The sequence below is a fragment of the Grus americana genome, chromosome 14 (assembly GCF_028858705.1).
Source record: "Grus americana isolate bGruAme1 chromosome 14, bGruAme1.mat, whole genome shotgun sequence".
Lineage (NCBI taxonomy): Eukaryota > Metazoa > Chordata > Aves > Gruiformes > Gruidae > Grus > Grus americana.
This window is the reverse complement of record NC_072865.1, coordinates 21,359,398-21,371,758: the sequence shown is the minus strand read 5'-3', so window position 1 is coordinate 21,371,758 and position 12,361 is coordinate 21,359,398. Positions and strand designations below refer to the sequence as shown.

The 12,361-nt window shown below is 50.4% G+C and overlaps 1 protein-coding gene across 5 annotated transcripts in view; it reads right to left on the bottom strand.

The window, feature by feature from the left end:
- PSD2 (pleckstrin and Sec7 domain containing 2) overlaps nucleotides 1-12,361 on the bottom strand; it is a 91,503-nt gene that overhangs the window by 61,067 nt on the left and 18,075 nt on the right. Inside the window, exon 2 of one of the 5 annotated variants that reach the window (XM_054841947.1) lies at nucleotides 5,437-5,542. The exons of 2 other annotated variants lie outside the window; for them this stretch is intronic. The gene's annotated coding sequence lies outside the window, so the exon portion shown is untranslated. Of the gene's footprint in view, nucleotides 1-5,436; nucleotides 5,543-9,075; nucleotides 9,201-12,361 lie in introns of those variants that run through there. 2 more of the 5 variants (XM_054841949.1, XM_054841948.1) reach the window with 2 other exon arrangements.

Below are 12,361 nucleotides of genomic sequence, written 5' to 3'. Positions count from 1 at the left end.
TCATTTTCAGAGAACAGGTGCTTCAGAAAGAGCTGGTGAGATTTTCTGAGTAAGTTTCTGCATTTTGGAACAGCTGCTGTGGTGAGGACCCTGGGAGCAACAGCCCCCAGGAACATCACTTCCTGACATGACCAAAACAGTTGGACTCAATGATCTGAAAGGTCTCTTCCAACGTGAATGATTCTGTGATTCTAAAACTGGTTTCCCAAAGTATGGATGCCTTGAGCGGCATGAAATGTTGAAGCTGAGTCACTTTGAAAAATGAGCGTGTTTCCCAGAAAACACTACTGAAAACCTGATGTAGCCATTTTGCAGCTCCTGTGCAGAGACTTGATCTGCCCATAACGGACATGCTGGATAAGCACGCTGATTGGAGTGTGATTTTCCTGATGAAGGAGTACAGCTCTAAGAGGCATGCTCCTACACTAATGTAAAGGTGCTTTATAGATACAGGGCTGTTTCTTCTTCACAAGGGAATTACAAGAGCAAAAAGCACCATTAGGTTGACATAATTGCATCAGGACAGTGCACTGTTTTAACTACATCTGCTCCTGGATCCAGAGGCTCCCCTCATCTCCCAACATGCAAGACCTTGCGACAAGGCTACAGGAGAGTTGCTACAGCAGACTGCAGCAGGTCATCTTGCCTCCTGGTGGGCTTTTTTAAAGTACGGAGTTCTCAGAGCTTTTCTCCTGCTCTTTAGACAACATTACATTTAAGCATCGGACAACGATTTTTGGAACTGATGAATAACATCCTGGACTGAGCCTTCACTGATGCACAGAGAGGCCAGATGGGCCTGCCAGAAATATGTGTGTTGTAAAGATGAAATAAAGGTTCAGGAGATGAATGCTGTTCAGCCTGGCTCATGGGATGACCCAATGTCACGAGAGGAGCGGCAGGTAGGCTTGCTGTGGGAGCATGCAGCCTGAGATGACCATGCAAGCTGCACGGTGTATCCCTGAGACTGGGAATCTCTGATTTTTATAGCGCACAAAATTAAAGGGATAGTGTCACCAAGGTGCACTCCTTACAGTTTGCTGTTATCAGGAGAGCAGTGGATTCCCTACCATACTGCTTGTGCTTACAAAAGCCATCTAGGTCATTAAAGCACAGGTTTTTGCCACAGGATCATTCCCTACATCTACCAAGAGGTGCTATAATTTTGTGGCCACTTTCCTTCTCTCTTGGGCAGTAATAGTAACACATCTGCATTTTAGGTGTTGCTGTCACGCTGCGGCTTTGCTGTGATGCTGCACATCCAAGTCTCCTGCACTTCTGGGGCTGTCACTCCGCTCCCAGGCAGCTCCATTCCAACACTCCCACCAGGACACGCAGAGTCGCCTCCTCCTGATGTTATCACAGTTCTCACACCAGGTGCATGTGGGAAATCCAAGCTTCCTGAAACCACATCTGAACACCCAGCTCTCCCCCTTCTTACCCACAAAAATGAAAAGACTGCAGAGGAAGCCTGGAGAATACCAGAGCTCAAAGTGGCAAAAGGAGGCAGCTCCAAAAATTTGGGATAAAAAAGGTCTTGCTCTTTTAAGACAATCTTATGATTTGGGGGTGAGGGATAATGCCCACCCTAGTGTCACACTGCAAGGTGCTGTGCCAGAGGCAGCTCCTGGCTGTACATGCATCAAACACCCTTGCACAGCGCTCAGGTGCTGTGCACGGCCTCAACACCGGGAAGCAGCTGCAGGAGCAGGCACTGTCCCAGACAGAAGCGGTACAAGGCGGGCTCCATGGCCACGGTGGGCACAGCGCTGCTCGGGGGGCTGGCAGCTGCCCTGAGGAGCAGCCAACAGCGGGGACCACCCAGCAGAGAGGAGGAGGAAGGTTGCAAACAAAAAGGTCACGCTTTATTATAAAGCACATTTGTAAATAGTTTATAAAGGGTTAATAAATTAGCAGAGGCTTCCAGCACCTCGCAGACAGGCGCTTCTGAGCACCTCAGAAATACTGCCCGTAACACGGGACGAGCTGCATATTAAAACCACTCATTACCTGCCTTAATCCTTTCAAAATAACTTCTAATTAGGACGGAGCCTAAAATCGAGGGTTGGACTGACAGGCAGGTGGGATGTTTTTGTTTGTTTTAAAAGACAGTTGTGAGCTCTGTCCCCCACCGCTGGGCTCAAGATGAGAGCTCCCCATCGCCTGCCCCACTGCTCGGCTCAGGGCTGGGAGGCTGATGAGCCTGGGGGTTTAATGAGGAGATGATCAGGGGCAGCAGGTTTGGGAGAGAGGAGGCTTCGTTTCTCAGGGTGGGAAGGAGCAAAGCGTCAGGCCACCATGGCATGGGGGGTGCAGAAAGTCTCTCATAGTGATGGCTCTTCTGCCAGCCTGGCTGGGGCAATCAGGCCAGTCGTGGGCCAGGGACACCCTGTTTCTTCTGCCATGCCTGCGACCGGCTGGCTGCCTGGCAGCGGTTGCCTGGAGTGAAGACAGCCAGCAGAGCTGGGCCGGGCTCAGGGCAGCGCAGAGCCAGCCCAGGCTGTCCCTCTGCATGGCCGCCCAGCAAAGGCCACCGGCCGGACACACCAAGGCTGTGGACCAGCAATGCCACACACCCGTCCCACCACCCCCGAAGAAGGAGCCATCAAAGGATGCCCCAGCTGCTGCAGCAAATTAATCCTCTCTACTTCTGGGAGGAAAAACAACCCTATGATTATCTGCTGCCTCAGTTTCCCCACCCATGCAATGGAGAAAGCTGCCTCCTGGGACCTGGGGAAGAAAGACAGCTTTAATGGTGAGAGAACACCAAGAGGCCTGGATAAACAGCCCTGGAAGGACAAAGGATGCTCTTTCCTCGAAAGGCAGGCTAACACTCCCAGCTGCCGGCAAACACCTCCTGCTTCAGCAAGCTCAAGACTCTGGTGAGGGGCAACTTGAATAGCTGCCCTTGCCTGGTGTTGCTAACTTATGAGATAAAACCTAAATACTCATTAAAGCAGCACTTGGCAGAAACCCCATCCTCAATTACAAAAATCATTTCATTTTTTTTATGAGTCTGAAGCCTTTGGGGCCTCATAATCTAATTAAATGAAGCTTTCTCGCTTTCCTCTTGCCTGCTCCCCTAGCTTCTGTTGTACCAACAAAGACAAATATATACTTTTAATTTAGCAGGATCCCCCTGCATCATGTATCCTCTTGTGGCCAGACACCACCTCTGTTGCCCCCATGCCTGTGTCCTGCTTGGGCAGGCTGTGTCCATAGCCTGGTTGCTTTTGTTCCTAGAAAGTGCCCAAAAATACTGAGGTCCCAGTCTGCCTCCATCCACTTCCACTCTCTGGGTACCCAGCGCCTGTTTGAGGAGCAAACATGCAGAGTCTGGCAGGGGCAGAGCCCCACCTAAGGTAGGCTCTGCGCTGGGAGTGGAGCCTCGTGCCATGCTGAGCCCAGATCTCATCCAAGTCTGCAAGATACATCTGCCAGGACGTGCGCTGGGGAAACGATGCTGCTTCAGGATGTGCAACAGGGAGAGGCGGCAGGTGAAGTGGAGAAGGTGCCATCCTCTCCTCCATAGGTGCCCAGCACCAGCCAACATCAAGTGGCCATGCTCAGAGTGGACAGAGACCTCTGCAAGCAGGACTGGGGCTTGCTGTGGAGGATGCTACAGTCAGCAGGTGCTGCTTTGTACAGAGCAGCGTGTGGAAGTTTCTCCAAGCTGGCCTCAGAACATCCAGCTCTGGATCGGTTAGGCGGGGAGGTACCACAGGGAACTCCCTCTCCACCTCTATGAGGCTCTTTTCCAGAATCGTATGAAATTTTTTGGAAAAATTGTTCATTGGCTGAAAATTGCAATTATAGGTCAGCTATATCTCGCCTAGATTTGTGATGCATTTCTGCTGAAACCACTGAAGAGCTGGATTTAAAAAAAAATCCCCAAAGTGTAAAAAAAAAAAAAAAAGTCACAAGAACTGAGCTTTATGCTTTGACTTAGGAGCATGTAAGCAAATACAGAAACCAAAAGTTGAAACCCTCCAATTTAGTTTGGCATTACAGTATTTCCCTACAATCTTACAATTTTTTAAGGATTTAAAAGAAAAAAAGATTTGGGTCAAATTTGTTTCTTCATATCAAGAAAATAATAGAGAGACAACTGTGACACAGGGGAGGAGAAGCTAGAGAGGTGGCTGAGCTCACATCATTTTCTCTGGGTTTTTCAGTACGGTTGGTGAACCGTAAGCACATCAGTCACCTGGGTCTGATGTAAATCTCCCTGCTCGATGCTGATGAGGAGAGCTCAGAGGCACATGCTTCACCCCCAAAAAGGAGGCAACACGGGGATTTACTCTCCTAATGCAGACCTGCAGGTTTTGTCTTTTGAGGGGGGGTCGGTTCTCCATCGCAGAGCCACAGAAAGGCCACAAAGCAATGAGGAGCTCAGCTGCATCGCCGGGAAGGGAGATACAGTATGGGGAGTGACCGCACAAGCCACCAAATCCAGCTGTGAGCCCCTCAGTCAGGAAAACGCTTCATCCAGAAGATCACAGTGTGGTCCCGTCCCCAGCGCACTCCCTGCCACACTCACTGCACACTTAAAGCTCCAGGAGAGACAGGGGCCTCGAGATGCTAAGGTGTCTCAGCTGGAGAGCAGGAGATACAAAAACGGTGGTCTAGGGCTTTGCCACGCAGGGGGCTTTGGAAGATGATCCTAGGAACCAAACCAAGTCCCATGCTGTAGAGGAAGGCAGAAAACGCTGGAATGAATCCCGTGCCCATCCTGATCGAAAGGAAACCTTGCCCCTTCCCTGAGTCCTGATGAGGTGTCCCAAGGCAGCCAGCAATGACAAGGCACCCCACCAACATTACCTTTGTTGGGAGCCATTCAGGATGCCTCAGAGAAGAAGAGCGCCTAGGAGGAGGTGCTGCAAGGCCTTCCTGAGCTGGTGGTACCACACAGGTGACACCCTGACCAGTTTGCATGGGACCCCTCAGAGTGGCACTGGGAGGAAGCTTTCAGGTGTGGTCTCCTTTTCTGGGTCCCAGTGCGAACACAACTCCTGCCCACGACCTGGGGATCAGCTGTTCCTTCAAACAACCCTACAGCAGATAGCCTAAGCCACCTGCCAGTCCTGCCTCCTCCACAGCCACCAGCCAGTGTCTCACATATCACAGAGCTGAAAACCCATGAGCGAAGGATGTGGTGCAATGAGAAGGAGGAAGAGGAAGAAGTGGAGGACATATAAGCAGTGGTGGTAAAGAGATAGGTGACAAACTGTGTGTCCAGTGCCAGGCTGAAGCCCAGAGCCCAGAATGCATGAAGAGCACAAGAAGGGGCTCAGGCTCAGCTGTACCATCTCTGCTCAGGCTGCCTGCAGCTCCTTATGCTCTGTTGCCCTGCCTGATGCAAGTGAAGGAGCACTGGGGCTGCTCCAGTGACAGGAGCAGCATTTGCTCTAAAGAAGGAATCACCAGCATCCCTACCTGGGACTTGAGCAGAACTAGGTGCTGCCCAGGGTCAGGAAAGCCAGATTATGGACTGCAGGGAAGGACCTCCCTGAGCATCTCAGCCATTCATCTCCTGGAGCTCCTGCAGGAAGACAAAGGGACAGCAGTGAGGATGAAGGATGAGGTGGTTACTGTCCAGGTTGGACAAGTGCCTCTCCACTGGTGAGCCCAGCCTGCCAGCCACCTCCCTAGGGCCACAGAGAAAATGAGAGAGGGAGGGAGCCAGAACTGACCTCGTCTCTCTCACCCATGATTCTGGCACCATAACCGCCACAGAAAAGCATCATGAGGCTCATGTGTGGAAGGTACCACTCCTATGGACCCATCTGACCTCTGAGAGCCTCACATGGACCTTGTCCCAGCACATCCCTGGGAAAGGCATTTCCCTGCTGAAGGGGTGAGGAGGACGTTTTCACCCTCAGCAAATCTGGCAAGGAGATGTCTCCACGGCAGAGACTTTGTCAACCAGCACAGCAACCAGCAACCCCAAGAGATGCGGTCATTTACAGAAGCAGATCATGCACGCAACCTCCAAGCAGGCTTTTCCTTCAGCAGGAATCACTCTGCCTATAGTCAGTGCTTTGGTGGCAGTAGCAACTGCTCCCTCCCAGCCCAGAGAGCATCCTTCTGGCAATGCCATCAACCTGTGCAAGTCAGCAGGGCCACACACAGATGTCTGAGCTGAGCAGGCCTTTCCATTTCCTTCTGGCAACGAGCACCAACTCCAGCTTTGGGCAGAACCACTGATACCACATGGGGCAACTCCACAGATGGAGAAGGCACTCCAGACTTCAAAGGAGACTTTTCACTTCAGTCCCTTTAACGTGGTGGCGTGACATACTCATGCCTCGTGCAGGCACAGCACATACAAATCATGGCAGGGGCTGAAGCTTGTGGCAACGCCGGGTGGAGGGATCTTCATCAGTGGGAAAACTCATGGAGGAAGGGGACAAAAAGGTGTCAGAAGATGGAATGGAGGGAAGAGAAGGGCTGGGGCCATAGGTTGAAGCCAGGAAGAGCGATAGAGGGTATTACATCACGGGAGATGAGCTGTAAGCAGCACCAGTGGGGAGAGTGGAAAGCCAACACACCTGTAAAGGCTTCACACTCAGAGCTGGATGCAAGCATAAAGATACCTCCTGCCTGTATTCAACTCCATGTGAAGAGCCATGTGATGGGTCACATACTGAGGACACCAGAGGGGGCTTCATTTCAGTTACCCTGTAGATGGGGTCAGAAAAGCATGTCCTCATCTTGGACACCACAGCACCTGGTGTAAAACTGCTCTAACTCCCTCTTGCAGCTCTAATGAGTGGCCTCCGCAAAGAGCACCCTTACAGCATCCACCCAGTCTCCAAGAGCCAGCACTGCTTCCCATCACTGCCATCCTCCCACCGCACCCACAAACGGGACCGCACCGTCTGGATGTGGAACTGGCCGGGTGGCCAGTGAGAGAGGCTTGCTGGCAGAGCTCCTGCATCCTCTGCCCAGCGCTGCCCACGTCTCCTTGGCAAACTCACTTGACCACGCCAAGCCTCAGTTTCCCCAGAGAATACCACAGCCGTGTCCTAGGGTGGACAGAAGAGTGATAACATGCTGAGACAGGAGGAAACTCAGTATTAATTCAGAACTACTTGGTTTCCAGCCTCACAGATCCAAGGGGATCTCCAGGGAAAACCACCCACTTCAACACCACTTGTGCCTAACTTTTAGGGAGAAAGAAGAGACAAAATGAGAACCATCCATTTTGTGAATCAGCCATCTCTTCGACTTCCCCTCTGGGCTCGGCCACCCACTTTCAGACTTTATCCATTGTTTGCTTGGACTTGTACAGGAAAAATCACATTAAAGAAAATCCTGGTTGAATCACACACTTTGGAGCTGTTGCAATGGACAATTTGACAAGGACATGGGGATTTAGCATATTTGTAATACAAAAATATCTAATGATAATATGCTACATTCCTGGCTAAAAACATTATCTACTGGCATGGGGGGAATTTAAGCCATAATACTAGCTACTAAAATGCAGGCCTGGAACTCCATGCAAATATTACCCTGATCCAACAGCTACAAAGCTCTGTTTATCCTAGTAATTAATTCTCTCTTATGTTTAGTGACACAATTAGAGAAACACTGCCATTCTGATGGGCTTGTTTCCACCAGTGCCTTTTACTATATTTACATCCCCACAACAGGCTTGGTCTTACAGAAAGGGGTGAAATTGCATTTATGGAGACAATGCCACATGCATTCCCAAAGCATTTTATAGATGTAAAGTTAGGCTCCAAATTGCACGTTTATTGTGTGAGCACACAATGAGCTCAGATTAAATATTGACTAAAGCCAGCCTAACACCCAAAATAATGAAGATGAGCACAATAGTGTGATTTACTCCCAGCCGCTAGAGAAATACACATCTGTAACATATAACATGCCCTTCCCACAGATATACTCTTTGTATTCTAGCTAGCCTTAGGCAGGAAAATTTCATTCTCATAAATTATGGATTTTCTTTCCCAACTGCCAACACATTCATATTACCAGTTGCAAAGGAAACAAATATAATAATAAAAACCAAATGCTGTTCCCCTGATACAGTGATGAGCAGGTGACTCGCTGCTTGTATCCTCAAAGTTCAGGCAGGAAAATGGAAGATAAACATGGCTAAAATCAGAGAAACCTTTCCCTTTTGTCCCCCAAGATGTGGGAGCCAGCAGGGAGGTGTGGGCATGGCAGGTATCTTTTTAGAAAGTACTCCCAGCCCTAGCTGTGCTCTGAAAACTATCTGTCCTTCTCACGCCTTCCTCCTCCCCAGACTTGGAGAAGAAATTCAGGGAGACACAGATGCTAATATAACAATTACGATAATAATACAGCGATGAACGGGGGCAACACACACCCTTCACAGCAGCTCGACCTCTAAATCCTCTAATACGGTACTGCTTCATTCAAGATTAAAAGAAATTGTAACCTAGCACAGACAAAAAGACACAGGAGGCAAGGCAGTATCTCACTCGGCAGTGAAGCCCCACTCCAGTCCAGATGCAGTCATATCACTTCAGCTTCTCTGTACCATCTCCATGACAACCATGTAATTTGGATGCAATAACCACTGCTGAATTGATCCTTAAATGTAGCTTTGTTATAAAACATAATACTGAACATGTCAGGCTCAGTATAAAGAGAAGAAGCCCCCTACCAACGAGGACTGTGATTTAAGAGCCCCCCTTTAATTTTCAGCTGCCGAACAGTCTTGCCATTTCAATAATTGCGTGGATGAGTGGATTTTAAAATCGGTAATAGCAAACACCATTTGTGTGTGTGTGTGTGTGTGTGTGTGTACAGCATGCTGTAGTATAACATCTCAAACGAGACACCACACTGAGAGCTGGAAAAATGTGTCAATGTATATTCAGAGAATGGGCATCTTTCCACATGCACGCGCATGCACACACACACACACGTCTCGGGGAGAATTAGTCTCTAGCAACTGAAGCATACAGCTGATGCATCAAATAACACTAATAAGAATCTAACTAAGCAAAATAGGATGGGGGATCAAGGTACCACATGTCAGACAATGAGAGCAGGGGAGCTCACATTTGCACTTACCCGAGCAACGAGCTGTTTATTTTTTGGTCTCTTCACAAATGCAGCTCCCTTTTCTCTTCAACAATCCATGCAAAATAATCTGCAGTCCCACCGAAGGAGGAGTGGCCCCGTCCCTCCCCCTCCACCACCTTCCTAGACCTCTCTGTTATTGGCTTCCTTCTCCCTTCCCTCCCGCTCTCCCTCTCTCTTGCTGGCGATGGCTACACCTCCCAGCCTTCCCCCAAGGTGTCAAGAGACTGCTGGGGATCCAGCAGGCAGGGTGGGAGGGGACGGGGAGAGGGGGAGGAGGCAGGGAGTGATGGTGAATGGACCCAGCGAAAGGATGGAATAAAGCCCTTGCTGGCGAAGCCCCCGGAGGAGCACACGGCAGGCGCAGACCTGCCTCTCGGCTGGGAGGCTCCGCTCGCCGCTCGGGCTGCACAGGAGCTGCCAACAATATCCCCAAGGGTGTCGGGGCTTGTACCCCCGCATGCACCTGCAAAGCGCAGGGGGACAGGTCTGCTTCCTGCCAGCAAATCACCACCCTTCAAGTGGAGACTGGCTTGAAGTTTTGGGTTGAAATCCTGCCAAATACTCACACTGTCTTTAACAACTGATGCACTTCCACACAGATGTACAGCACTGGAAATGCCTCCAGAACCCACCCCAGTGCAGACACCAGCACTGCAGGTCAGCTTGCTCCGCGCCCCTGGGCACTCCCACCTGCTGCAGCCTCGTCCCACCCTATTGCATCATATTCCATCCCATCCCATCATATTCCATCCCATCCCATCATATTCCATCCCATCGCAACGTATTCCATCCCATTGCATCCCACCCACCCCACCCCAGGACCGAAGAGCCTGGCAGTGGTGCTGCCCATCTGCCTGCCTGCCAAGCTTGCTCCAGAGCCACCCCCACCATGGCAGGCCAGACCATGCAGCCGCTCACCATCACTGGGACCTTCTTGGGCAAGGCCGATGCATTTCCATCCTGACAGCCCTTGTATGCAAAGGCAACAGTTTTGTTTACATGCTAACATGGGCATCTGGCTCACCGAGATGGCTGAGGACACAGTGTGGGGTGGAGACGCACGGGCTTTCTTGCTTTAGGGGCCCCCTGCCTTTACTTGCAGACCCAATGCTGCAGGGCAAACACTGCCTCTTGGCCATTTGGTGGCTGTAATGCAACAGGGGTTTCCATGGGCGTGCAGGTGAGAGGTGGTGGGTTCAAGTTGCCCAGCTGGAGCATAAACCTGTGGTTCCTCAGTCTGAGCCGCACGGGCAGTGGCCAGCTACCAGCATCCTGCACCTGGAGCTGGTGCACACCTTTGCCTGCGTCTTGATGACCCACGCAATCCAGGATGCTCACCCATCTGCCTGACTGCTCCTCAGGGATCTGTGAAGCCTGCCTGCCTTCAGCCCTGTGCCTCACGGTGCCCACAGCACCACGTGCATGCACCGTCCTCCCTTCCAACAGCTTGCAGGGGACCTGGGGCATGCAGAGAGAGCAGCCCCAGGCTGGACCATCACGCCGAGCAAGTAGGGTTTGGTGTCTGCCCCAGACATGTGTTCCAAGACAGCTGATGGCTTCTGGATTCCCTGGAGAAAACCTCTCCCTAGGCCTCCGTGACTCTTGGAAAGCTTGTTCCAGAGGATGCACACTGCTGAATGAGCAGACAGACAAATCCCCAACATCCCAAATTAAAAATATCATTACAATGTATAGCCATACATCCAAACACCGAAGCACAGCCATTAGATGAAATAATGTCCTGGAGCAGCCCAGCAGAACACGGCCATATATTCTTCCAGAAGGGACACCCCACAGCACAGCACATGGGGTTGTTTGCCAGGGATAGTATCGGTAATGAACCATGTAATGAGCCACCCTGCCGCTACGCTCAGGAGTTATCCAACAAACACAAGTGTGAATGAAGGTTACTGTGCTGGAGAGACACATGAAATGGATCTCGTGGCCATGGACAAGGGCAGTAGGCAGCGGGACAAATCCAGGTGTGGGACTGTTAACCTCCCTCAGGGTTCCTTCGTCTGAGAGACACGATTTGCCATACACCATTACAAAAGTCTGTCCTGCTCCTCTCCCTGATAAATTCTAACGTATTTGTAATCACCCAATTATCAGGTTAGGGTGCTTTAACAACAAAAAAAAAAAAAAAAAAAAAAGAAAGCACAATCAATATTCATCAGTCTGTGGTACCATTCAGGTCTGTAACAAAATCCAATTTCTGCACAGTCAGTCCTGGAAGTGACATTTTGCAGCATGCGAAAATGAGGTTCTAGTTTCTAATAATACATCCACTAGCGGGGCTCCAAATAACTGGGTTATCAATCACTCTGCTTCTGGGAATGAGCAGATCAACAGCTGGATTCAGGAAGAAACCTCCTCTCATCCTTTGAGCTGGGCAGTGTGGCTGTCCTTTTCATTTATGAGACACTCCTAACAGTAACAGAGTACTAATATTTTTCCTGGATTGCCAGTAGATCTGTGTTAGATGCCTTGCACGTGTCATAACATTTTTTGGAATTAAGAAAACTCCTAAACCATAGCAATTTTGGACACACTGTTTAACTGCCTAGATGTGCATGTGAATGCACAGATGCCATTTGCCACCGGTGACATGAGTTCTCTGGGGAAGCAGGAGCAACCTAGCGAGAGGCCACCTTCCTTCCATGCCAGCACCCCTCAAGTCCCAGACAAATGAAAGCACACATCTGGGAGCCTTCCAGGCAGCAGGGAACTGCACGCACTAGGACTAAACAGCACAGACCACACGACAGGCACAGAAGTTAACCAGCTGCACTCTGCGGACCATGGAAACACTCCAGCTATGCTGATGGGAGAGGCAGATGTCTGAAAAAAGATGGGGGCTTGCGGTCCTGAGATTGTTCACAAGCACTAACCCCCCCTGGGATCCACTGATAAACCCAAGCCCCAAGGCTGCCCCAAGGCTGGCTGCTCTGCAGCCCCAGCTCCACTCCCCCTTCACTCTGAGTGGGGAAGCCAGGACTACCTACCCTACAACCCTACAGAGTCTATTGACTTCACCTGGCAATTCGAAAAGTGTCTTAACTGCAGCTTAGTGCCTAAGTTTGAAATGCTGCATCCCTGTTACAAGTAGTTTTCCATCCATGCCCTACTCATGGTACTTAGGGTGGCACACAAGGACGCTCCTGGGTGTTGCTCAACCTTCTCATTTTTTTTTCTATGAAAACATCTGAAGTGTTCGCATGCACCCAGGAATGATTTTGCTTCCATGTCCTCCCACAGCTGTTTTTCTCAGGGA